The following is a 25,686-nucleotide window of genomic DNA, read 5'->3' as shown; positions in this document are numbered from 1 at the left end:
AATCCTATATAAAGAAAATCTTGAAAAATCCACGCAAAACTTTCTACTAGCACTAACAAACAAAGTCAGCAAAGTGGCGGGGTACAAGTTTAACACGCAAAAATCAGCAGCATTACTACACAGTAGTAATGAACACTCGGAAAAGAAACCTCCATTTACAACAGCAACTAAAAGAATCAAATATCTAGGAATAAATCTAACCAAGGATGTGAAAGGACTTGTACACAGAAAACTACAAAACATTGCTAAAAGAAATCAAAGAAGATGAAAATAAATAGAAGGACATTTGTCTTCATGGATCAAAAGACTAAATATAGTTTATACATCAAATCTACCCAAAGTACTCAATGCAATTCCAATCAAAATTCCAACAGCCTTCTTTGAAGAAATGGAAAAGCCAATTTATATGTAAGCATAAGGGGCCCCAAATAGCTGAAGCCATCTTGAATAAAAAGAACGAAGTTGGAGGACCCATATATTCTGATCTTAAAATTTATTACAAACCCACAGTAGTCAAAACAGCATGGTACTGGCACAAAGACATACATATAGACTTATGGAATCTATTTGAGAGCTCAGAAATCAACCATCACAATTATGACCAATTGATGTTTGACAAGGGGGCAAAATCCACTCAATTGAGAAAGAATAGTCTCTTCAACAAATGGTGCTGGGACAACTGGACTTCCATTTGCAAAAGAATGAAGGTGGACCCTACCTCCCACTATATACAAAAATCAAAGACCTAAATTTAAGAGCCAGGACTATAAAACTCCTAGAAGAAAATGTAGGGATGCATCTTCAGGGCCTTGTGTTAGGCAATGGTTAGAGTTTATACTCAAAACACAAGCAATAAAAGAAAAAATAGATAAATGGCAACTCATGAAATTAAAAACTTTTGTGCATCAAAGGACTTGATGATGAAAGTAAAACCACAACCTGCACAATGGGAGAAAATATTTGGAAACCACATATCTGATAAAGGTTTGCTATTAAAAAATGAAAAAAACTTTTAGTGTTGGCAGGGATGTGGAGAAATTGGAACATTCATTCATTGCTGGTGGGAATGTAGAATGGTGCAGACACTGCAGAAGACAGTTTGTAGGTTCCTCAGAAAGTGAAGTATAGAATTACCATATGACCCGGCAATCCCACTTCTGGGTATATACACAAAGAAATTGAGGACAAGGACTCAAACAGATATTTGCACACTGATGTTCACAGTGGCATTCTTCACAATTGCGAAAAGATGGAAGCAATGCAAATGTCCATCAACAAAATAAAATAATAAAGTGTGGTGTATACACACAATGGAATATTATTAAGCCGTAAAAAGGAATGGAAGTATGATGCATGCAACAACATGTGTGAACCTTGAAGACATCATGTTGAGTGAAACAAGCCAGACACAAAAGGACAAATATTTATGATCTCACTGCTTTGGAACAATTAGCATAAGCAAGCTCATAGAGTCAGAATCTAGAATATAGGTTACCAGGGGATGAGGATGGGGTAGGGAATAAGGAGTCAAGGCTTAAAATGTAGAGTTCCTACGTGGGACAATGGAAAAGATTTGGTAACGGATGGTGGGTGATGGCTGCATAACATTGTAAACATAACTAACAGCACTGAATTGTATATTTGAATGTGGTTAAAAGGGGGGAAATTTTAGGTTGTATATATGCTACTAGAATAAAATTTTTAAAAAAAGTCCATAGAAATGCACAACACAAACTGTGAACCCTAAGTTAAACGTGGACTATAGTTAATCACACAAATATAAAAATGTGCTTTCATTACTTGTAACAAATATACCACACCATTGCAAGGTGTTAATAATAGGGTGGTATATGGGAATCCTGCATTGTTCTGTAAACCCACAATTTCTCTAATTAAGAAAAGAAAAACGGGAAAAAGGTTCTCACATGTCAAAGGAAAGGGTTAAAGCTGAGTATATGGGTGTCCTTGTTGATGAGTGCTGTAAGATGGAAAATTATTATGCATGTTTTCCAGTAATGTGAGATTAGAGACTATATCACCAATGATAGGTTAAATGACTCAGAAAATATTCAGAGGGATAGATTCTTTATATGTGGAGAGAGCATGCCAGCAAGACACTCAGTGCCACTGATAACCTGTATCAGCCTGGGAACAAAAGCCTCCACACAGAACAGGGAGTCCCTAGGCTACTGGCCTACTGGACCTTTCTTGGAGTCCTGCCCAGAGTCAGGATATGGAGGGAACAGAAGGTCAGGCTTGGGCTGAAAGTTTGGCGTCACCTGGGAAGCCTGGCCAGGTCCTGAAAAGCTCGGCTTATTCATGTGACAGGCTTCTCTCAGGCCCCCATTATATCCCCTGCGTTGTGGCAGAAGTAGAATTACATATACAAACTCCACCCTACAACTAACCTCAACCTTCTCAGTTCCGGGGCGCACCCACAGTGGTACCCGGGACCCCAAACCAAATCAATACTTGATGTTACCCAATGGATGAGAAGCTGTCAGCCCCAAACAGTGACTTTAGTAAATTAGCATTGACTTCCTGGGTATTGAGGCTCTTGAATCGACAAGTTCAAAGTAAACATTTGAGCTCCACTGACTTGTTTTAGGTTTAGAGGAAATTATGGTTCCTGATAAGGTAGGGCCCGTGGGCATTTGTTCCCCAGATTGTGTAAGAGCCTACCCTGTTAGCCTCAGAGAGCAGGGTGGAGGGGGATCCCAGTGGCCCCTGACCACTTCTAGACACTGCCCCATGACCTGAGATTGCAGAAATTTGTCCAGGAGGTTCTGCGGGGACAGTTTCGGCCCAACAATGAGTTTGTGCTTTAGAACTTGGAATCCAACCCCATCTAACACATGTTCATTGTTCATTGCATTCTTCTTCTGTGCCACAGCCTGTGTTTGGCCCAGGGACATCAGACTTGTGTATACAGCTACCCTAAACCACATGTTCTAGGAGGGCATGTGGTTTACAAGCAGTGCACTATTCACAACACAGTGCTAGGACATTGTGGGCAGGAGAGACGGGGTAGGCCGGGGAAGGTTTCTCAGGGAGGAAAGGAACTCTTTGCAGGTGTAGGGCAGGTGACAGTGTGCCAGGCAGAGGGGGACACATGGGAAGGATACAGCAAGGTGAACTCAACCTAAGGTGGCAGGCTGCCCAGTGGGGGAAGCAGGAAGCACGCAGAGGGGTGACGCCATGCCCAGAAAAAGTAGGCTGCACTCGGGGACCCTGCAGAACCAAGCTTGGACTTGACCCTATTTTAGGAATTAGGGACCCACTAAAGAGTTTAAGCCAAGGATGAGCCTGAGCAGATGGGTACATGGAAAGTTCACCGGGGAAGTAGCTGGAAGAAGAGTGAGATGGAGGCAGGAGTGAGTGACCACTGCCACAGTGGAGGGGGCAGACTCCAAAAGCCTGCCATGGCAGTGCTGGTGGAGTGGGGCAGCGGGGCCTCTAGGTGTGGGTACAATGTGCAGGATTTAGGATCAACTCCTACGCGGGGAGTGAGGGAGAAATCCAGGCTGGCCCCCGGATGAGGTGAGGCCATGGTGAAGAACACAGAGCCAAGGAAACCACCAGGAGGGAAGGCTCGGAGCAGGCATTGAGGCCAGCATTGGAGAAAGCACCAGGGATAAAGTGGGCCCACTTCTTTTTCTTGTTGGGAAGAAGCTTCTTGCTCTAAAGCCTGTGGCAGGTGACAGCACTGCACAGAGAGCTCCAGGGACCTGGGGGTGGGTAGGCTGTAGGAGACTGTGATTTAAAATGACTCAGATCGACCTCTTTGGAATAGGTACCTTATCTACAGAAATCCATAATTGATACTTCTCTTTATGATCCCGGTCCCGGCTGTTTTATTAAGAAAAGTTTCTCAATGAGTAAACCCTTAGCCACCTGGTGCCAAGAAAATGAAAACGCTTTTGATCTAAAATCCATCAACGTGCTGCCTTTATTGTTGGTTGTTCACGCAGAGAACTCCTGTTTTTTGTTCCTGCTGTGATTCAGGTAGATAGTAATCTTAGAGCCTTGGGGTGGGGCAAAGTCCGAGGTTAGAACGAGGTGAAATAAACCTTTTCCTCCTTAGGTACACATTTAAATCTCCAATTACCCCTCGATGAAGGGATTGGAGTGGGGATATGAGTAAATACCCACATCCCTGGGTTTTAAAGCCCTGCCTTGACCCTGTATTTGTACGTCAACAAACCTGTTTCCTTTTCCTCCCGCGGTCCTTTTGCATTTTATTTCGTGACGTACTGGCAGGACTTCCACGGGGGCAGCGTCGTGGACGCCGGCAGGGAAGGCGCCGCTGCGTGCTTGTGGTCGTGCGGGTGAGTGTGCGCGGGGGAGCGCGCGCGCTCGGGACCTCTGCGGCCGCGGCGCTGCACACCTATTCCCGGTCCTTCCTCTCTGCTGGAAATACTCCCTTTTCTCCTCCCAGGGTCTTAGAAGCAAGCCCCGCTGGGCCCACAGAGCAGATCCTCCCCAAGCCCCTTCCCAAGGATTGGTCCTAATTGCGCCCTTGCCCCGCGCGGAGCGCACCAGCGGCCGCCTGCCCACGTGGCTCCGAGGTCCGGGCCCCCAGCGGGCGTGCGCGGGGGGCGGGCCTGTGACTCGGCGCCCCCGCCCCTCCCCGGCGCCGGCCCCGCCCCCGCCCCGCCCCACCGCTTAATTCGGGCGCGCGGTCGGCAGGAGCAGGAGGTGCCCGAACTGGACGCAGAGCGGACTCCGGAGGCTGCTCGGTCCGCGCCCGCCGCCCGCGTTCGGGTCGTCCCCGCCGGCCGCCCGCAGCGCCGGGAGCCGCGCCCCTTTGTGCGCGCTGAGGTTGGTCGGCAGCCCCTACTCGGCACACAAAGACGGCGGCTCCGGGGTGGGGACGCGGCGGGGAGAGCGCGGACCCCGACCCGAGGCCGGAGGGGCTCTGGGAGGGAGGGGCGGGGGCGCTGGGGCGGGGGCCCTTGGCGCGCGCGGGGGGCGGGGAGCGGACGGGCCGGGCCGGCTCGGCTCGCCGCGGCTTCGGGGCCTGCCCACGGGGGGCCCCGCCCAGCCCGGGCCCCGGGACACCCGCCTTTTCGTCTCCCGCGGTGAGTCCCCGAGCCCCGCGCCCCTCGCTGCCAGCCCCCCGGGCCACGGACGCCCCAGGCAGGGTCGGGCGTACGCGCACAAAGCGGGCTGGGGGCGCTCGCCCCGCGGTGCGGGGGGCCGCGTATTGTCTCCCAAGAGCCTGAAAGTAAACGCGCTGGTTCCCAGTGCCCGGGGAGCCCAGGGTCCCTGGGCGTCGGGCTCCCAGGGGTCCCGCTCTTGTCCTGGTGGGCCCCAGGACCTCAGGTGGCTGGGGGACCGTTGGTGCGCACGGCCGAGGCGTGACAGCCCTTGGCCTTTGGGGAGGGTTCCTGCGAGAGGATGGAGACAGGTCTTGGATGCAGCCAAGTACCAAATTTGGGAGGGTACTGTCCCTCCCTCTGACAGAACTTCATTCTGGAACTTAGAGCAAAGTTCTTAGATTAAAATGAATGTGACTTAAAGCAAAGTGTAGAAAAACTGCACTTGACATTCTTAAACTTGAGGATTTCTTGTTAACAGGGACATCAGTTTTCTGCTGTGGTCATGTCCTCCCTCTATTACTTTGGAAAATTTACCTGTCCAAGTTGCTTTAACTTGAAAGAGTGTCTGGGGTGCCTTAGTACTAGTGATTCCAAGTTTAAAATGTTTAAGTATAGAGTTATATATGTTTATTAAAAACTGAAGAAAACATAGGGAAAAAAAAAAAAAGCACTCATATGCCCACCACCCAAACACATCCTGGGAATGAAAGCATGTTTTGCTTGATTTGTGGTTTGGTTGCCATGGTGTATTTGTGTAAGTGTGAGTGTGTGACTAAATGAGATTTTTTTCTGTTTCTTGACCTTTTCCAGCCACATCAGTCTCAAACGTGGCACCTCATAGCCATACTTCTCCAGTAGGGCTTTGCCATTTTCACGCATGATTAATAACCATATGTTGTTTTGAAATATATTTTCTTATAGCTTGGTAAATAACCGTGATGGACAAGACAGGGAAAACAATGTAATTTCCATTTGATTTGGAAAAACGGGCTGATGGAAAAGTTTCTTGGATTTCTTTGGATTTCAGGAGTAGTTTTGGTTTTTTTTTTTTTTTTTAATAAAAAGTCTTTCAGTTTTTAAAATACTGAAAAAGTATAATTGTGTGTTGAGATTGAAACATGTGTTGAAAAGGGACTGTTTTGGGATAAGAAGGCAGAGCAGTGGTTTTTCAGCTGGATACATGCTTGCTTCTCAAAGACTGCACTGGAAAAGTAAATTGAGAAGGGTTTCTCTTAGTAGCTTTTAGCATTGCTCAGCTAAGCATCTGGCTAGTGTTGTCATTACATACTTTTTTTAATTAGAGAAGTTGTGGGTTTACAGAACAATTATGTATAAAAACAGGCATGCCATATACCGCCCTGTTATTAACACCTTGCATTGTTGTGTAATATTTGTTACAATTGTTGAAAGGACATTTGTAGAATTGTTCTATTAACTGTAGTCCCTGGTTTAATTTAGGGTTCAGTTTATTCTCCATTTGTGAAATATGCAAAGTAGAAAGAGGTGTTGCAAGTACCCGTTTAGAGGTTGGTCGATCGTTCGGATGATGCAAGACTTTTTGAAGTTAGAAGAATTTACAAGAAGGAAGTTGTGGTTTTGTACTTTCAGGTGCCTTTTTGTTTTTGTTCCAAATGTTGGGGGCCCCTTAATCTGCTTCCATGCTTAGGGTGCAGCTTGGGGTACACCTGTAAGTGAAGTCTAGTCTGCTGTGATGGTCAGCGTTCCTTCTGAAGTAATGGTACCTTTCTACATGGGAAAGTCAAGAGAAACTCAAGTAGGAAATATGAGAATCTTTAAGTCTGATTTTTCATCTCTCCTGGGGCAACTTGTACGATGTAAGTTGCATAGCTGAGCTGGACTTGGGGTCACAGTTGAGTGGCTTGCTCTTCTCTTCTCTTGCCTCTCAGGGAAGGGAGAAAGTTTGAAAGTGGTCCCCTGTCTGGACTAGCAATCTGTGGCTCTTTTGCCTGCCCAGTCTTCTACCTCATGGACTGGAGATTCCGTTTCTGGGATGCTCGAAAGTAGATGTGGTTTGCATGTGAGAGAAGCACCGTGAGCATTCTTATATCTGTACTGTGGGAGGATGGATGCTGTTTGCCGTTCATGAGATTTGTAATTGTTTAGGTGTCACAAGTAAAGGAGAAAAAGAAGTCTACTGATTTCCTTTGGGAGTGGTTGGGGGATGGAGGCTGGTCCTTGCAACTCAAAGAGGAAACAGAATAGATTAATCATGCGGCTTAGTGTTGCCATCAGTGTCTGCCATGCTCCAGCCCTCCAGAATCGTCTGTGCAGGTGTTTTTTTTTTTTTTTTTGTCTAAATTATAGTTTTTTTTTTCTCCTTACCATGTGCTTTTTTAAAAATGCTGTTTTATTGAGATATATTCACACACCATAGAAACCATTCAAACTGTACAATCACTGGCTCACAGTGTCGTCACATAGTCGGGTATATAACCCCATGATCAATTTTGCAACATTTTCATTACTCCAGCAGAGATATAAAAATAAAAAAGAAAATCCTTCCATACCTCTTATCCCTTCCCCTCCCCCCCATATTGACCCATAGTGTTGGTGTGGTACATTTGTTACTGTTGATGAAAGAGTATTAAAATATTACTGTTAACTATCCGTCCATAGTTTGCAATAGGGACATTTATTCCCCATAAACCCCTCTGTTATTAACTCCTTGTAATAGTGTCATACATCTGTTCTAGTTCATGACAGAGCTTTTTTGTATTTGTACAGTTAATCACAGGCATCAACTGAGCTATACATTTTAACTTCCAGCTTTCCTTCTGCTGACATAGGTGACTCTAAATTTCCCCTTTCCACCACATTCACACGCCATTCAGCACTGTTAACTATTCTCCCAATGACATGCTGCCGTCACCTCTGTCCACTTCCAGCGTTTGAGTTTACCCTAGTTAAACATTCTTGTGCAGGTGTTTTAACCCTCGTTTACCAGTGAGAATGTGGTTCGGGGAGTTTGGTTAAGGAGATGTCTATGTCAGGTGTCCTGGGGCACTGTCACCCTTCATTGAGCCTAGGGACAGTGGTTATGGGAATCGACCCCTGGAGTCTCACTTGGAGCGCAGGTTGTGCCGGGAAAGCTGTTGAAGCATGCTGCACCCGGCACGTGCCTGTCGGGATGACCCGACGAGGTCCCTGTCTTCGGGACTTGGCTTGTCTAATCTTGGCCTACTGTTGCTTTGCCTTCTCCAAGCAAACCCTTTTCCCCTCAGTTGACTTTCTAGTTCAAGCAGTGCTGGGCCTTGCCCTAAGAACCTCGGGCATGCTGTAGAAAAGGGATTCGGCGTTTTGCCCGTCTGGCATGATTGCTTCTTGTACCCCCTCAGCAGAGGTAGTAGACCCAATTGGCAACTGGGTGTAGGGTTGCCATTTAGCTGTGGTAGATCGACAGGGGGTTGTTTCTCAGTTTAAGGGGAGGCTTTGCTTTTTTTTCCATGCACCCCTTCACTTGGCATACATTTATGTAGCATTTCTCAGGGGCCAAAACTGGCTAGTATGGGGGTGCTGGAGTTAACTAGACTGACGGTGGGCAGTGAGGAGGATATTTACAGAGCTGCCCCAAATTGCACAGAAATGGTTTAATTACATTCAGAGCTTTGAGGGCAAAGTAGCACTTCATGAACTACACTCCCTGAGGAAGAAAGATGTAAATCACCGCCAAGGACGGGGATCAGGCTTTGGTTGGGTAGGGTGGGTTTGGGGTGGGGTTGGGGTGGGGAGAGGCGGGGAGGGAGGCACATGTGGTTTTTCCACGGATGGTCAATTCTAGAACACAGAGGTAGACTTGTGGATGGACAGATGAGGAGGTCTCTTCGGTTGGTTTTGTCTGGAACTCAGCCGGCGGGTTGGGACACGTTGTCATGCAGAATTGAGGAGGGGCTGGGAGACTTTAAGGAGGCGAGCAGCTGTCCTAGCTGCAGTTCTCCGTCAAGGCCAGTGGCCTAGGAGGCCAGGGGTGGGTGAGCACAGGGTGTCCCGGCTGGCTGGAGGGTCTCTAGGAGTGAGGGTTGGTGGTGGTTTGTGGGGAAAGAGTGAGAATGTTCTTCAAGGTCACGTGGTGCAGCAAGCCGTGGGAAGGAAGCGGGAGAGAGACGGAACCAGGAACCAATGGTGCTTGACCAGGCGGCGACCCCATCGGCCATGCATGTCTTCTGGCAATTTTGTCCTGATTAGGTAGCTGGTGCAGGGTGACGGTAAAGCTGTAGCTGTGGTCCGTGATCTCTGGTCTTTGTGATGTGAGAGGTGTGGAGGGAGACATGGCGTGAAGTGGGGGCGATCGTGTGCCCTGCACCCTGCTGAGGCTGGGGTTTCTGGCTGGCAGACAGAGAGGGGGCGTGAGGAAAGCCCCTTTGGAGGACAGGAAATGGCAGTGCTGTTCCTTTCTTGGAAGTCATTAGACCCAGAGTTCTGTGCCAAGCCGCTGCACCTTTCTGTGCTAAGTGAGTGTTGTGAAGTCTCCAGAAAACAAGCGAGAAGAACTGCAGATTATAGACTGGCTGTCCCCATCATCACGGCCAGCACCTGTGGCCTGGAGGACTTTCTCCTTTTTGCCGTCGAGGCCAGCGTGTGTCACACAGGAGACTCCAGCCCCGGGTCTGTGGAGTGGTAGAGAGGTGGCCACTCTGAAGGCAGACATGGCTGCTATGGGGTCCGGGCCTTGGCTCTGGGACCCCCAGCGGGCCACATGGGAGCTCCTTGCCGTGAACTTAGGGATGGCTTCCTCCCAGGGTGTGAGTCAGCCGCTCGCCGTGGGCCAGGAGTGCTTTCGGGATGGCCTGTTCCTCATGTTGAAAGTGCCTTGCTCTTTTCTCTTTTCAGACACCTGTTCTGGCGTTCTAGGGGAGTATCATGAGAGAGCGTGTAGGCTATGATACTGTGGCGTAAGCTTTTCTGGGTCATTATTATTATTTTTTTAAACTTTTTATTTTGTAATCATTTCAAACTTGCAGGACACGTGCAAAAACAATACAAACCCCTTACACAGAATTCCAGCATACACCAAAGTCCCCAGACACCCAGATCCACGGATTTCAACATTTTACCACCTTTGCTGTGTTATTCTATCTAACCTGTCCATTTATCTCTGTCTTGCTCTCTCCATCCATCCATCCGTCCATCCATCCATCTATCCATCCCATCTATCCATCTAGCCATCTGTCTATCCATCCTATCTATCTATCTATCCAGCTGTCCATCCAGCTATCTATCTATCTATCTATCTATCTATCTATCTATATCTATCTATCTATCTATCTATCTATCTATCTATCTAATCTTCTGAACTTTTGAGATCAGGTTGCACACATCATAGTCCTTGAATAAATGTACATTTCTCGTGAACAAGTATTATATTCACTTATGTAATCACCTTAAGTGCAGTTGTCAAGTTCGAGAAATTTGATGTTGATACATAGGTTTACATTCTATCTTCCAATTTTTTCTCATAACCCAATAATGTCTTTTTCAGCCTTTTTGCTTCTATTCTTAGATCTCTTCCAGTGTTGTGTATTGCACTGCATTTTCATTATCTTTTTAGTTGGTCTCTCTTTCATTTTTTAAAATTTTGCAAACACATATACAACATAAATCTATCCATCCCAACTCCTCCAAAGCAGTGGGATTAATCACATTCACAGTATTGTGGTACCTTCACCACCATTACTGTAACTTTCTTTTCATCTCGGTCATTATTAATAAATGAAACAGCATACTCTGTGAGTGTTGAAGGTAGAATTCACATTTTACAGAGCCATACAGTCATATTATAAAATGCTGATGTGTGAATAACCAGAAGTTGGAGATGTGTTAAAATGCCCAGATCCAAGAGGTAGTGAAGAACGTCACTGTGGATATGTGTTTCTTTACAGTGTTCTTTTCCCCTATTCCTTAGTGCCATTTAATATAGGTAAGACAGTGGCCTGGGTTCTTTTTTTCCCTTTCTTTCTTTTTTTAGTGGAAGCTCAGAGCAGAGTCTTGTATTGGAAAGAAAGAGGCCCAGACTTTCCAAGTTTCTAGAATTGTTAAGGGCAAGCTCCACCATTAATTAGCTTCATCATTTTTGAGCACATCATTTCTGATTTTCACCTTCCTCATCTGTAAGATGGAGACAGTCGACTTGCCCTTCCTTTTAGCACTGTCGGGGGGTGAGGTGGAAGCCTGTCTTCTTACAACTGGGGAAGCACCCGTGCCAGTGTGCCGTGTGCCCCGAAATCCCCCATGCCACGTGACCCCCCACCAGGGCAGTGGAGGCCCTCCCGTGCCCATGGGATGGGGGTGTTGTGGACATCACAGAAGATCAGACTTTAAGCTTGCCTAGGTTCGTCGGTTAACTGACAGGGCTTCAACATTCTTATCTGTCAAATGGAAGAACAATAATTATTATTACTGTTAAATCTGCGCACCGTTGGTTCTTGAGCACCCCCTGCGTGGCAGGCTTTATGAGATCCATTCATTCATTCAGCAAATATTTAACAAGTGTGACCCTGTGCCTGGTGCTGCCCCAGATTCTGGGGAGAGCAGTGGACGGGATGGACGAAATCTCCCCCTGCTTGGATTTATAGTCTAGTGAGAAAGAAGACAGGCAGCAAATGGGCAGTGCTGGGAAGGAAAGTAAATCTGGTCACAGGGCTGGAGTCTGGCAGGGGAGGAGATGGCGTTTTATTAGGGCGAGGCTTGGGGGGAGGGGAATCTGAGATCCGGGTGAGGTGGGGGGTGTGATGCATCTGTGCAGAGGGACCTGCCAAGAGGCAGCAGGGGCCTGGGTTGAAGGAACAGAGCGAAGGCCAGTGCGGATGGGGTCCAGTGGGGATGGAATGAGGTCCCAGCAGGACATCCCGATGGAGCCTCGGTTACAGACCATGGGGTGGGGGTGGGGGTTCTGAGCCTTTAATAAAGACGCCTGGCTACACCTGGAGAATTGGCTGCCCAGGAGCCAGAATGGAAGCCGTAAGCTGGCAGCCCCAGAGGAGGGGGGAGAGGTTTACTTTTGTGAAATTAGTGCTGCTGTTATTCCCATTTTATAGATGAGGAAGCTGAGGCTTAGAGGAGTAGGTCAGATGACTAGCAAGAAGCTGAGTCACGACTGGGATCTGGGTCTGTGTTCTCAACCTCTTTTGCTACCCTCTGCAAAATATCTGAATTTCCAGTTGTCCCGGATGGGTGTGAAAGCATCTGCACAAACACTTTGGAAGCACATCTGCTTTTCTTTACTGCAGCTTTATCGAGGTTATCACTTATATACTGTACAGTACCCTTCACTGTAAGTGTACAGTTCCATGATTTCTAGTAAGTTCACACATTTGTGTGACCATCACCCAGTATGGTGTCAGACCTACAGCCCCAGGCAACCACTGATCTTTTTTGCTGTTTCTAGAGTTTTGCCTTTTGCAGAAATTTCCAGTAAATGGAATTGCCCGGTTTGTGGTCTTTTTGCCTGGCTCTGTTCGTGTAACTTAATGTTTTTGAGGTCCATCTGTTGTTGCAGAACACATCTGCTTTAAAGGAACAGTCTGCTTGGGTCTGAAAGAGGTACTCTGAGCTTCTTCTGTTTTATGCCCTCAGATGACAGTGACAGTAACAGTGGGTGCCTACTAAGCATTTATCGTGTGCAGGCACTGTCGTGGTCATCATCCACATCCTCCTGGGAGGGACGGACTGTTATCGGCCTCTGACAAATGAGGAACCTGATTCTCCTCTGGGCTGTAGAGCTGGGCTCAGGCAGGTGGGCAATGCACAGCTACCTGTAGGCACCACTCTGCCTTCCCTGCATGGTGTATATAAAGCTTTTGGCTCCCTGAGCTTCAGAAGGGGCTTTGGAATGCCACTTGGAATAATACATGGGCAGGTGAATCTAAAATTGCAGTTTTAAGGGGGAATATTTGCATTGAATTTTAACTTGGAATTATCATAGGAAATTACAGTTTCTTAAAGTGATCCATTTAGGAGGTAGTTCTCTAAGGCACGGTGTGAGGGTGGACCAAATCAAAAACACATCATTATGCTATTAGGCAGAGCTCGTGTGTTGTGAGTTGTGTCATAAATATTGTGTTTATCAGAAATCCTGTTTTTTAGGATGTATCCCAAGGCTATTAGCTTGTTAATGGAGTGCATTTAATTGGACATCGTGCATTTTTCATGATGTTTATATAATTTGTATTATATATTATACATTTCCCTCTCTTATTTCTGAAAGTTCCATTTAAATAATGTATTTTCCTTTCCGCATATAGTCTGTATTGGAAGATTTCATATTTTGTATTCTAGAGGAAGTTTTGTTACTACAAGATACAAGTAATCCAAAATTTTTGAAAGGATTTTAACTCATGTTTTTTTTTTTTTAAATTTAGATTATTAAATAGCTTGGTAAGAACTGGTTATATTATTTTAGCTTGGTGAGCAATAAACTCTTTGGAATAAGGACTGATTTCAAACTGGATTCTGCCATGGTTTTGCTAAGCCACTGTTTACTGGTGTCACAGTTTCTTTACTTTCTAAATTGGAATTCTGTGTTGGTCAACTTGTTCTTTGAGTGCAGTACATTTTTCAGTTTTAAGGATTTTTCAGGATAGTCCCAGTTTACTAGTTTAAAATAATAAACAAAAAAGCTTGTTTTTATTTTTGACTACCTGGCTTTAAGAATAAAAATTTAACAATATTACTTTTAAATCTCAAAAGATTTTCTTCTGATCTTTGTTTATATCTTCATATGGTTGCAACTACAAGGGAATACACTAATGTTTGAAAGAAGATTAACTGCGAAATTGCTGGAAGGTGGCAACCACTGTCCCAGAACGGTCGGGCAGTGCTGGAGAGTGGAAAAGCAGGATTGGGGGCAGAGGTAGAGGCTTGACGGAAATGGAGCCATAAAGAAGTGCCAGCAAAGTGGTTTCTTTAGTTGCCACTGTACTCGGTTCAGCCTTACTGTGTGCTCTGCCCGGCAGCACGCTCCAGCGTCCTGGCCGTTGGCCTGTGTAGCACAGACCTCAGGAGCAGATCCCCACCTGTATCTTTTTCCACTTCAGTTTTGCTTTGGACTGGCACTAGCCTTGAGGCGAGGGGATCTGAGATTTGAAAGCCAAACTAAATAAACAAAATTTAAATTGCAGGGAGTAAAAACTGGCTGAGCTGTACATGTAAAGTTTGTACACATGGCTTTATGTAAGATTATGCCGCAGTTATTTAAAATGGACAATTTATTTAAGATAGATGAAAACAGAAAACCTCCTTGGGGGCAGCACCGTTCTGGATGCAGAACTGATGATGTTCATCTCTATTTTTTCTCTCCCAACTTCCTAGACAGCTGCTTGCTTCAAATGCTGGTTGGAGCCCACCCCACCCTGCCCCACCCCAGTCAAATACTGGCAATCTCGGAGCAGCGATTTTATGCTTCTACATGAATGGGTTAGGTGACGCTTAGGGCTGCTAGAAATCTGTTGGCAAGAACTGATGGGCAGAGGGACCTGTAAATTTCCTCTCCAGGCAGCCCTGGGAGCTGTCTCTTGACCCATCCTGAGCTTTGCTGGGTGGGACCCGGACACTGTAGCCTGTCTTCTCCCATGTGGCCTGTCCTTCCAACTGGGAGAGGCTTCACGTGCCATTTGAGAACATCCGAAGGTGAGGGGTGGGGAACCCAGGATTTGTCGAAACCCCCATCTCCCAACGTTGATCCCACCCCTCCCCGACCATGAATCAGTCATGGTTTTGGAGACTGTCAGTTAAGGACATGAGGGGAGGCTGGTAACAGGAAGCCCAGGGACACTGCTTGTTTAACTTAACAGCGAGGGCGCTGGCTGTTTACTTGAAAAGAAGTGTGGCTCCAGGGCTGGCTTGGAGGCTCTGTGACGTCTGGCCCCTCAGTTGGCATCCTCTTGAATCTTCTGGATTTCTTCTCGTGCCTGCAAAGTGGTTGCAATGCTCTGGGCCTCGCCTCACTTGGCATGACGGAGTTATGTGGGGGGTGGGCAGGCATGCAAGTACGTTCTCCATTATTGGAGGGTGTTGCTGGGAAGCCTCCCCAGGCTGCTGCTGCTTATGTCATATGGGCCAGAAATGCGTATCAGCCGTGATACCGGGCATTGTCCCTGACCCCATTTGAGTGCACGGGCCCTGATTATCTTAGTTGAAGCCATTCAGGATCGATGCTTCCCCTTGGCAGTGAAGGTTCTGGAGCCCAGGCCTACACCTGTCAGCATGTGGCATTACCCTGGAACAGCAGTTTTACAGGGATGGACACATGACTCATTTTTAGCCAATGAAATGAGACGAGATTCGCTGGTGGCTTCTGGGAGACAGGGCATTTTTGTGTTTGATGTGAGGTCCAGAGCTGCTGCAGCCAATCTTGCAGCCTGAGGCCAAAACATCACCCAGAGGGGACAGAACAGAGAGAATCACAGGGAAATGGAACTGGAGCCCTTGGAATTGGTTAACTGTGAAGTCCACCCAGTTAGGGACTTGGATTTCCAGCTGTGAGAACTTATAAGTTGCTCAATTTAGATTGGGTTGAGCTTAATATTATGTAAAGCTGAAATCATCTTGACACCTCATCTTATGATCAAAGAGTTAGGGTTGAGCATGGGAAGCCTTTGGGATGCTAGTGTCAAGATTCCAATTATTTAAATAGTTTTAATAGACATATTTTCAAATGTGCACAAAATTCAGGTAACTTATACTGATCCTAGGTTCAGCAGTTCTCACTTGCTTCTTTTAGCAAAGCCCTCTTCTTTCTTTTCTTTTTCTGTTCACCTTGCTGTGGTATTTTAAAGCAAATCCTTGACATTATTTCCCCTAAATACATCCATATTTATTTTCTCACACCACCACAATACCATTTCATACTTAAGAAAATTAATGGAAAGTCACTAATATTGTCAAATAATCATTCTATATTCAAATTTCCTTAATAAGCTCAAAGATGTCTTTTAACAGTTGGTTTCTTTGAACCAGGATCCAAACGAAGTCGACACATTGCTTCCCATTCTTATGGCTGCTCAATCTCTTTTAAGCTAGAAACTACTTCCCCCTTCTCTTCCCATGCTATTGATTCATTGAATACATCAGGTCGGTCTTCTGGATCGGCTGATATCTGCCCCCCCCCGGCCCTTCCCCCCATATTTTCTTTTCAAACTTGCTCCACTAGTCCCTGCATTTCTGCAAACTAGAAGTTAGCACTAAAGCTTGATAAGATTCCCATTCATCTTTTTTGGCAAGATTGATTTGTTGGTGGCAAGCTGTGCTTCATGTTGCATCTATCAGGAAATTTGTTGTCTCGTTTGTAGTGATACTGAGATTGATCGTTGGGTTCAAGTGGTAGCAGCTTGGTCCTTTCATTGTGGATTTCCTCAGCAACCTTCTTCCCGGCAACCTGTTGGCTTCAATTGAAGATTGTTGCCGGAATGGATTATTTCATTAGAGGTTGCTGATTCTTCTCTCTTAATGAGCGTGTTAGCGAACGTGAGATGAGGAAACTGGCCAGGCTGTCAGGGAAAACTTGGCAACACTGCAGCAGGTCAGGAATCTCCAAGATTGATTTGGCTTTACCCAGTTGTGGTGAGGCGTGCATTTTTTTAAAGCTAATTACCGTATGCTCAATATTGAATGAATGTTGTTATGTCAGGGAATTTTTATTCTAAGTCTTATTTAACAGCAACACTAAATTCTGGCCATATTTGCCAACTCTATTGTTTGTATCCCTTGGGTGCCTGTTTAATACCTGAATTACATTGTTACATAGGTTTATGAGCTACAATGGTCTTTTTCACTAATATTTTAACTTTTCTGGTATGTAAGGACATTCATGCGCAGTCTGTCCTTATAAAAGAAAATGTAAGTCACTGATGAGTTTACAGAATAGGAGGAGAGTGATAAATCTGGAGTAGTTTAGTTTCTGTTCTGCCAAGACAGGAGAGAAATGAACCTCTACTAGGGCACTTAGGATTTCATCGTGGAAAGTGTTTGGAAAGGGTGGGTGATTGCAGTATTTCCAGCAGGAAGTTACCAGGAGCTCCCTCTGAAGGAGTGTGGTCCTGGGGAATGAATTTAACTCATGGGGCCCATCCCTTCTGGGCCACACTGCGAAGTGCTGCACCAGCAACGAATGGGAAAGCCTCAGCGTCTGGAGGTCACGGGGAGAGGAGGACTGGGAGAGGAGGACGGTGACTCCACCTCTGGTAGGTGGTTCTTCCTCTGAAATTGTGAAAAGGGAAGGGTCATCGTAAAGCTGCTCCTAGGATTCGCCAGGGCCCAGTAGCCAAGGTAGGAGTTTGACAAATCACTTGTCATCGAATAAGTCATGGCTATGACAAGGAAGTCATAAAAGAAGGGCGTGGAAACTAGAAACCTGAAAGAACTTGGGATCAGGAACTCTAGAGGATTTGAGCTTGGAGAAGCTGCAGAGATCAAAAGGTCAGCCAATCCAGACTCATGTTTTGGTGAATAAACTGAGGCTCAGAGAGGTTAAATAGTTTGCCCGAGACTGCACAGCTAATTATCATTGGCGTTGGAGTAAAAACCGGTTCTAGAATGATAATCGCTGATGCCTGACAGTTTCTTATGCAAGTGATAAATGCTGTGTGTGCATCACTTATTTGATCCTTACCACAACCTCATGATGGACTATAATTGACTGTTTTATTGAGGAGACATAGAAACGTTTAATAACTTAGGATCATGCAGAACTCAGAAATGCTCAACACAGAGAATGTGCTGTCTGTCCACCCTATGTTACTGCTTTCTAGGCCAGTCTTCCCTCCCTCCCTCATTTCCTTTCTTTTGTTATTATTATTTTTTAACTTTCCCTGAGTGCCTTGCTCCTAACAACCCCTAAACATTGCTTAGCCAGGCCCTTCTGTATACTCTTAACATCTATATGAAAAAACCCACCAGTTCTAATTCATTATAAATTTGGTCAATGGAAAGTGATGCACTAGCTATATTATTATTTAAGTAGTAACTTTGCTTGGCTTTTTAGCGTTTAAAAGAGCTTTCGGGCGATAGATGGCTCAGGACTCTTTAACGATGTCTAGATAGGTTTGAACGAACAACTTCTTTCTTTTTATAAATACCTTGTGCCAAGCCAGAGTTTTAAAAATAATTCTTTCGTTCGTTCTCTTTTAAAAAAATCACCACTTATCCTCTAAATACTTGAAAACATCATCAAGGTTTTGTGATGGGTTAGGAAAGCACAAGTTTCTTACCTGAGACCCGCTCCCCCCTCCCTCCCTCCCCTCCCCCTTCCCTCCCCCCTCCCCTTCCCCTCCCCCTTCCCTCCCCCCTCCCCTTCCCTCCATCCTTTCCTCCTCTTCCCCCCTTGGGTAACACTGGGAACAGAGAAGGCAGAGATTTCATGAAGAGCAAGCAAGCAACTTTTGGGAGATGGTTGTATGGAGGGATGACGAGAAGTCCCATAGCAAAGCCGTTGGTTTTCGGAACATCTGCCTCATGTTTCTTAGGACTTTTGGGCAGACTCGCCCGCTCCATCCTTGTACCTGCAGAGAGCCTACCGCGTCTCCCACAGAGGTGCCCCTCATGCCTCATTACCTGTGCAAGGTACACACAGAAGGGAGCAGAACACGGGGAAGCTCTGGTAATGTCAAGTGCGGTCCACTTGGATGTGGCCTGCACTTGGTTCATGGGTGACTTCAGATTCTCTGTGATAAAATAAAAACACGGTTGGCTTTGTGGCCATCCATGTGCCTGGAGTAGGTCTTTTTTGTTGTTTATTTTAAAGGCTTCTAAATGGAAATCCTTTGTGAGTTTCCTGCTTCTTGCACAGAGCTGAAATATGTAGTCATTAAATCTACCAATACTTCCTCCCGCCACCCCTTCTCCATTTGTGCTAGAAAGAAAACAGCCAGCAAATGCAGTCTGGGATGTGCTGGGCACATGTGCTTCTCGGGGAGCCGAAGCACAGAGCTGCCTAATTTCAGATTCTGCCTATTTATAGCCTCTGCAGAATAATTGTCAGCTTTAGACGCTCTCGCTACCAAAACCATGTAGATGAGCACGACTTGTTACGGAGAGGCAAATTATTTTTTTGTTTACTCTTGGATGATGAACTTGGCAGTCATCTTTAAATACACAGCTCAGCATTTCTCTGAGTTTGTCGTTCTAAAGAAAAGTCCCTGCAGGCATTTTCACAGTAGTCACAGGATATTCACGCTGGATCAGGCCTTGGAGAACACGCAGCCCTCTTGTTTATAGAGGAGACGGGAGTCTCTCCGTGTGGCTGCTCGTGGGCACTGTCTGCTTTGCCCTGACCTTCCTCGGCTTGCCCTACCCTTGAGCTGGTGCTTGTCTCCACAAGAGAGCAAAACTCTAAAACAAAACTTCCTAGCTGCTGGGATGAGGATGACCATGTCATTGCAAGAAAATAATAATGATGTTAAAAAACCCACACCATTCTGTCATCCTGCAAAACCTTTTAAATAAAATATGTACATGCACTTGTTCTTGTTGGTATTGATAGAATGTCCTCAAAACGTTAAACATTAAAAATAGCTGTTTATACCATAAACAAAAGCCTAGGTACTTATTTAAAAGTATGAGAACTTTCCGTGCTCACTGCCAGTTGTCAGTTGTCCGTGTTTTGACGGATTTCTAGGGCTCAGCAACTCCCCGTGATTTAATATGAGTTCTTCCCATGGTTGTTGAAGGATATGGTGCCCGTGCCCCACGAGACTTCTTCAGGTATTGTTCTAGTTTGCTAATGCTGCTGGAATGCAAAAACCAGAGATGGATTGGCTTTTATAAAAGGGGGTTTATTTGGTTACACAGTTATAGTCTTAAGGCCATAAAGTGTCCAAGGTAACACATCAGCAATCAGGTACCTCCACTGGAGGATGGCCAATGGTGTCCGGAAAACCTCTGTTAGCTGGGAAGGCATGTGGCCGGCGTCTGCTCCAAGTTCTGGTTTCAAATGACTTTCTCCTAGAATGTTCCTCTCTAGGCTTCAGCTCATCAAAAACATCACTCTTAGTTGCTCTTGGGCGTTTGTCCTCTCTTAGCCTCTCTGGAGCAAAAGTCTGCTTTCCAAGGCTGTCTCCAAAGTGTCTCTGTAAGCTGAAGCTCCTCTGCCAGTTCTAGTGCATTCTTCAAAGTGTCCTTCTTGGCTGTAGCTCCTTCAAAATGTCACTCCCAGCTGCACTGAGTTCCTTCTGTTTGTCAGCTCATTTATATGGCTCCAGTGATTTAATTTATACCCACCCTGAACAGGTGGGGTAACACCTCCATGGAAATTATCCAATCAGAGTCCTCACCCACAGTTGGGTGGGGTGCATCTCCACAGAAACACTCAAAGAATTAGAATCTAATCAGCACTGACACATCTGCCCACACAAGATTACATCAAAAAATATGTTTTTTTCTGGGGGACATAATACATTCAAACCGGCACAGGTATGTATTATCACATATTAATTAGTTCCAACATTGGAATACCAGAGAGCACCTGAGCCGTATGCCGAGAGACGTGGGTGGCCTGCAGTGGGTTCCTTGACTTCTGACCCCTGCCGTGTTTTAGCCGGATGATGCAGCTAGAGCACAGGCACAGCTTGCACACACGGCTGCCAGTGGGGCGTCCGCCCTGTGTCCTCCCTACTCTGCATCTGGATATGATGCCGTACCCGATTGTTTTCACCCTCACCCAATGGAAGAAGACTGTGCAGAGCCACCAGGGCTCCGTTAGAGTTTGTCCAAGATTTTGTGCGAACGCCTGTTGGACCCATCCCATCCTCACGTGCCTCCTCCAGTTGTCAACATGAGCCAGGTCCAGAAGCCGTGATGGAATGTAGAGCTCGGCAGGGCAGCGGGGAGTGGGTGGGCCACAACTGGAGCTCTGGGGTCTCGCTGGAGAGTGGAACAGTGTCTAAAGGTGAGCAGAAGTTTAGAATCTGTAGCCATGCAGGTTTCTTAGAAGCAAAGAAGTGGCCGAGGATGGAAGCAGATGTATGGAGGATATGCTTGGTGGAGAGGAGGGTGGAGCTGTGATGGGAATCTGAAGCAGCAGATGGAAAATCAGGTCAGCACACCAGTAACCAGGAGTTGACAGTGATGCCAGGGGAAGTTCTGGCCCCGTCGATTTCTTGCTTATGGGCTCCTGTTAAACGCAGAAGCTGACGGCTGGAGGAGGGCTGCTTCTCTACTCCCAAGCAAGGGGGATTGGGGTCAGGAGTTGCTGGCAGGAGGCAGTCCCCATGCCACCTAACCTACAGGGAGAGCAGCCCTCCTGTCTTGGCAGGCCTGCTCGGGCATTTTTGTCTGGGAGTAATTCTTCTTAGAGCCCTAGTTCACACTCGAAAGTGATCTGACTTGATAGATAAATCATGTGGTTATCCTAACTTAGACAGTCTTGGTAGCAGATAAATATTTGTTGTGCGACCAAAGATTTGATATAAATAAGTTTCTGGGTTGCATCGAAAGCTTACCTGCCTCCTTGGGGCCGCTTGGCTGCCATCTTGGTTTGCTTCTTCCTTGAGCTCTAAGAACAGCCTAGATTATGTCTTTCTGAGCTCTTTTCTGTGTGGATTTTAGATGACTGTATTTTGGCAATGATCAGCTGATGATATAAACTTTAATAAAATTGCAAAACAGCGGCATCTTTACTTGAACCCCTTGGCCTGCACTTCCTCAGGAGACTGTACTGCTTTCAGGTGCAAGAGCTCTACAGGACCCTGGGGAGAAGGGACTGGTGGGATCAGGAGAGGGGAAGGGAGGAGCGAGAGGACACACTGTCATAAGCCCGAGGAGAAGGAGTGGAGGTGGGCGAGGGGTTAGCCAGGTCTGGTGTGCCCCAGTGGTTCTGTCTCTCTAACTGGCAGGCGGGCACCCCACGTGTGTTCTTGTCCCCTGCAGTGTGGGCTCTCCCTCCCTTTTGGGGAGGGTTGATGCCCTTCCTCGGATTTCCACAAGAACCATGTTGTCTGGATGCTGGCCTCTCCCGGGATGTTGCCATGTGTTGTGACTCCTTTGTTTAAGATGAAATGGAATGGAAGACTCCGTGCTTGAGCAGCCTGCATGTCACCCTGCCCCTGCTGGGAAGAGCTTCCCACATGTGGAGTTCTCTGGTGGCCATGGGACTGTGTGTTGCATTTTCCCATAACTGATGGGAAACGCCGAGGACAGGGAGCCTGTCATCCTTCAGAGAGGAAGTGCTTCCTGAGGAATTACTGCTGTCCGGGGTCAGGCGTGGGCTCCTGTCTGGGCTCAGACCCCGGGTGTTGCCCTTGGGTAGGTGGGGCTGGGCTGGATTTCATTACATCTTGTCCTGCTTGGCCTCTGCAGCCAGTCTGCTTTTGGCTTGTATGTGCCAGCATCTGGGATCCGTAGGAATAGTTGGGAATTCCTTTTAAAAGGCTTGCTTTACTTCAGTTTCTGTATCGTTTTAGTTCCACATTTCCTGAGCTTGAAACCCACCCTCCTGAGGACTTGCCTTGAAACACACACACACACACACACACACACACACACACACACACACAACCACACAACCACCACCACCAAAACAAATCATTCAATGGAGAAGTGTTCTCTTGTACTTTATGTTATGTCCCCAGGCCCTGGATTCCAAGAGGTATGTATCCTTGCGATACCTAGTCATGTCCTGGCCATGTTAAAATACAGAAGATTCTTCTAGCAAGTGGACACCTGCACGTGTGTGTGTGTGGCGTTGCTTTCGTTGCTTGTTCTGCTTGCTTCCAGCATGAGCTTTCCCCTCCTTCGTGGCAGCCGAGATTGGCAAGTCCACGTACGGCCTTCTTTCTGCATCTCCACCCACTTCTCTATGATCCGGATGGGGTGGGTGTTGACCACAACTTCTGGGACTCCTTTTTAAAAAGGCAGAACAAATGGAGACCTACAGAATATGCTTGTGATCGCTTATAGGTGAAAGAATAATAAAATGTAAAAGAAGGGCAGCTGGTGGGTGTATGCCTGGGACGGTGACTTACATCCTGTTTTCAGAGTTCTGTGCTTCTGCGTTTCATATCACTCGTCACTAAGGAGAGCAGATACTCTCCCTGCGGCCCCTTTAGCTCTGGCTTACCTACATTTCCCTAAAGGGTCCTGGCTCTCAGTCTTAAATAAGACCCAGACTGTCTTATCAGCTAAGTGGAAAGGGATATGCCCTCCCCCCCTCCTCTGCCAAATGAAAAGTTTTAATGTTTCCAGTGTCTTAAAATAGAGAAGTAGGATGGTTGGACAGGCTCTGCAGTTTACCAGCTTTGTGACCTGCTTGGGCCTCAGTTTCCTTATCTGTAAAATGGGTGTACCAGTGGTCCCTGCTTCTTAACATTCTAGAGCATTACAGTCAGTGCATCAGTACTGCATGGGTAAATACTCTGTAGCCTATTAACCGTGTGGATGTGTTAACTCAAACCTGCATGCTCTGGTACCCTCTTTCGAAGAGCCCTTCCCTGTCTCCTAGGGATGAGAGTGATTGTTTGAGAACCAGGCCTGCATTTATGGGGCCAGCAGGGAAGAACATTAGAAATTGGGAGTGTCCCAGAAAATCCGGGTCCCCATGGTGTCCTCTATGGCAGAAGGCAGGGTTTTATTCTAATGCACCAAAACCTGGGGTTTTAACTGCTTCCAAAAAGAATGTGTCACTAGAGCATGCCGATGATGTTGAAATGCCTCTGTGGGCAGGCACCCTGCAGATGGATGCAAAACTGCTCCTGCTGAGGGCCCTGCAGTAATGCCAGTCACAGGGAGGTGTCCCCAGGGCACCCAGAGCTGCTAGAAGGCTGTGCCAGGGGCTGCTTTAAGCATCTTCAGACCAGCAGGTTTCTGCTACATTGGCTTCAAGAGCTCTGAGACCTAAACCAACGGTTCCTCCAAGTGTCTGAGTGGGGAGCTGGTCTTGCCTGCCACTGCACTCACCTCATTCCCAGCTCTCACCAGCCCACTGGCCTCTTGGCAGTTTCTCCTGCACAACCCAAGCACGTGCCTGCTGCGGGGGCCTTTGGGGCACGCTGCCCTCTGGAAGCCTCGGTTACACTTTATAAAATGACCCCCTTGACTTGCTGCAGCCTCTGTACCTGCTTTATTTTGCTCCCTGGCACCTCCCTAGGGGCATTGCAGAGATGCTGCGTGCTTGTTTATTTTTCCATTGCCTGTCTTCCCCTGCCCTCCCCCCACCACTAGAACGTGGCCTCCTTGACATCAGTTTTGTTCTCGCTGTACTTCGCTGTGCGGCTCAGGTGTCATTCCAGTAAGCGGGCTTGCTTATCCTTCCAAAGCAACGCAGAATAAGAGTTCTTTAGATTTTAGTCACAGAGGATAGCTGAGTTTTCTGTCTTTTCAATAGGCTGGCAGAGGGAAACAGTGTTTGAGAAGAAAATTCTGCAGAATACATTAAGTCCATCTGGGTGTGTAGTTAGAGCCCTGGGAGGTTGTGTGTGGAGAGTAGGCTAGCATTTTCTTTCCATGAATTAAAATGAATTAAAGGCCAATGAATTACAGGCCAGGCATAATCGTATGCCTTTGACCTTTAAAAAGAAGTTGAAGTTGTCTTTTTTTTTTTTTTAAACAAAATAGCGCAGTGGTCAGCGCATTTTTATTTGTGAGGAACTGAATAAAGAATATCATCCATATTGTTATGCATAGTTCCTTATGTAAGTGGGAAACTTCTGTTAGAATGCCACGATATCTTGTCTTTCCCCTAAGAAATTGGGAGGCTACTTTTTTCTGATAATGAAAAGTATGTAACTTTTCCTTTTCTTTTTTTGGTCCTGGCCTCTAGGAAGCTGAAAACCACATTTAACACTTAACTCCAGAAATGATGAGCCCTCACGTGTGGTCCTTTGGCTGTTTCTTCTGTAGCGTGGCTTTGCCTTTCTCTCCTTTTCTTTTGACCTAGTTATTTTAAGGTGTCCTAGATCTTGTTTGGAAATAACTAGGGAATGACAAGAACACTTTTATCTCCCTCCCATCTCCCAGTAGAGGTATTGAGTAGAGAACTTGTTTTGAAATTCTGTTGCTTTTGTGTAATTTTTCTTGGGTAATACTACCAACAGAACTTTCTGTATTTGCTAAGGTAGAAATTGCATTTTTTTGGCTCAGAAGTCTGGTGCACCAGTTTTCAGGTTGTTGCCAGCTGGGTAGAGAGGTAGAAAATATTAAGTACTCACAATACAGTGTAGCTTTGCAGTGAATCTCTAAGTAGCTTTATTTGGTTTACTCCAGTTGCAAGTTTTTGTTACTTTTCAGCAGACAGCTTTAAAATATATACTGCCTTGGAGAAACCAAATAACTGACTTCTGAACATTAAAATACAATTTCTTAAGCGTTGTTTTTTTTTAAATTCAGTTTTATTGCGATATATTCACGAATCATACAGTCATTCATGGTATGCAATCAACCGTTCACAGTACCATCATAGTTATGCCCCCATCACCCCAATCTATTTTTGAACATTTTCCTTACACCAGAAAGAATCAGAATCAGAATAAAAAATAAAAGTAAAAAAGAACACCCAAATCATACCCCCCATACCACCTTATTTTTCATTTAGTTTTTGTCCCTATTTTTTTACTCATTCATCCTTATACTGGATAAAGGGAGT

At 46.3% G+C, this 25,686-nt stretch overlaps 1 protein-coding gene across 1 annotated transcript in view; it reads left to right on the top strand.

Annotated features, from left to right (window-relative positions):
• Nucleotides 1-4,682: 4,682 nt before the first annotated feature.
• The window catches only part of FAM107B (family with sequence similarity 107 member B), a 71,329-nt gene continuing 50,325 nt past the window's right edge, over nucleotides 4,683-25,686 (top strand). The window contains exon 1 of the mRNA XM_037845151.1: nucleotides 4,683-4,821. The gene's annotated coding sequence lies outside the window, so the exon portion shown is untranslated. The remainder of the gene's footprint in view (nucleotides 4,822-25,686) is intronic.

Source organism: Choloepus didactylus, chromosome 8 (genome assembly GCF_015220235.1).
Source record: "Choloepus didactylus isolate mChoDid1 chromosome 8, mChoDid1.pri, whole genome shotgun sequence".
Taxonomy (NCBI): Eukaryota; Metazoa; Chordata; class Mammalia; order Pilosa; family Megalonychidae; genus Choloepus; species Choloepus didactylus.
The sequence above is the reverse complement of the archived record's forward strand: the minus strand, read 5'-3'. Positions and strand labels throughout refer to the sequence as shown.